Source organism: Otolemur garnettii, unplaced genomic scaffold (assembly GCF_000181295.1).
Source record: "Otolemur garnettii isolate 467f Iridium unplaced genomic scaffold, OtoGar3 scaffold00012, whole genome shotgun sequence".
Taxonomy (NCBI): domain Eukaryota; kingdom Metazoa; phylum Chordata; class Mammalia; order Primates; family Galagidae; genus Otolemur; species Otolemur garnettii.
In genome coordinates, this window is record NW_003852407.1 from 27,069,370 (window position 1) to 27,071,070 (window position 1,701).

A 1,701-nucleotide genomic window follows, 5' to 3' on the forward strand; every position below is an offset into this window, starting at 1 on the left:
TCACATTTTCTTCCTAAATAGCCAGTACCGGCTTTTATTTTGGGTTTCTGTCCGTTCTGTGAGTGTGTAAATGAAAATAGAAAAAGAAGGAAATGTACAGAGAGCATCTAGTGGGCTGCTGAGGCCAGAGTTTGGATGCCCTGGACAGTAATTAGTTTCCTCTGTTTTAAATTTTCCTTCCTTTGGCCTAAGGGCTTTTCCAGCTTGTAATTATTCTGCAATTATTCTGCCCTGTCTTTAGAGCATAGAGATGTTAGCTCTTGGGTTTGTATAATAATTGACAGCACAACAGTATCATTAGGATTTGAAATGTCCACCCATTTGCTGAAATGTCCTCCAAGCTTCTATTGGTCCAAGGTCAGAAGCAGGTCAGATTCAGATGCAGCGAGATGCTTTTTAAAGGAGGCCATGACATTTCCAAACTTGGACCCTACTATTTCCCTTCATGTATCCTGAGGCAACTGAAACCCTTGCTTTCCCCAGGTCTGTCCCACATTTATAGTACAATCCCAGCATGGCGCAGGGGTAACACATGTGCTATGAATTCAGGCACCTTGGGTGTGCTTCTGGGCAAACTAGGGTACTTAAATCTTCTGAGCCTGAGCTTCTTAGTCTGTAAGACAGGCTGATGGTACCCATAGTCAGGTGTGTTTCTGAAAGAAATGAGGTGGGAGTGGCTGTCCTTGCCTCTGATCAAGCCTCCTCTGGGACTGTGGTGGCTTCCTTGCTGCGGAGAGCATAAGTGAGGTTCCAGACAAAAGCACCTTCTTCTGTACCAAGCAGAGATGTGACTCTCTGGATGACTTCTGCCCTGGAAATGCAGGCTGGATCCTTTGTGAGCCTCAAACAGTCTTTGCTCTTTTCATCGCGGAGCTAGATATGGGCCAGGCAATTTGTTTCCTTCAAGGTCAGGAAACCTTCCCTAGATTCTAGCTCCGATGTACAACAGGGCCAGGCCTGGAGCCCACATTGCAGCTTCTTCCTTACTTCTCCACTTGATACCGAGGACGCCCAGAAGGGACCTGCTTCAGTGCTTAAGAGATTAGGGAGAACTCAAAAACAAAGGACACAGCAACAACAGCAAAAGACAAAGCGACAGCAAACAAACAAAACGGGGCTGCTGCCCCCGACTCTGGATGGGCCACCCTGGTCTTTGTTTGATCCTCAGGTAATTGCAGCACCTCCTGCAACCCTGCTCCCTAGTCCTTCACAAGACACCTTCCGTGGTAAGAACGGGCCATACGTGGGATCAGACAGGGTAACATCCAATTCACACCCTTGCTTGCGGCGTGACCCCTGTGTGAAATCAGAGGGAAGCCCGGTGGGTGTGTCCTAATGACGCAGCCGGGGGCGTGGCTTAATGACGTCTGCGGGTGCTCCTATCACAGCTGTGAAAGGCAGGGGCAGGGAGGAGGAATCTGCCAAGTCGGCTAGCTCAGCCTCTCCTCCCCTGCACCGCCTACACTGACTGTGCTAGCTCTCGGGGGGATGTCACCGTGCAGCACCCACAAACTCTCAGGTCACAGGCCTTCTGTGTCTCTGAAGTGAAAGCAGAGCCTTTTAGTTTGTGACAGCTTCTAGTTATTGGGCAAATCCTTGCAAATAACGCCTGCAGCAAGGCACATCAGGGTCAGCCATGGTGAGAAGGCCAAGGTGAGAAGAGCCCTGACAGGTCGGTATAAATGGCAATGCACGAGGGAT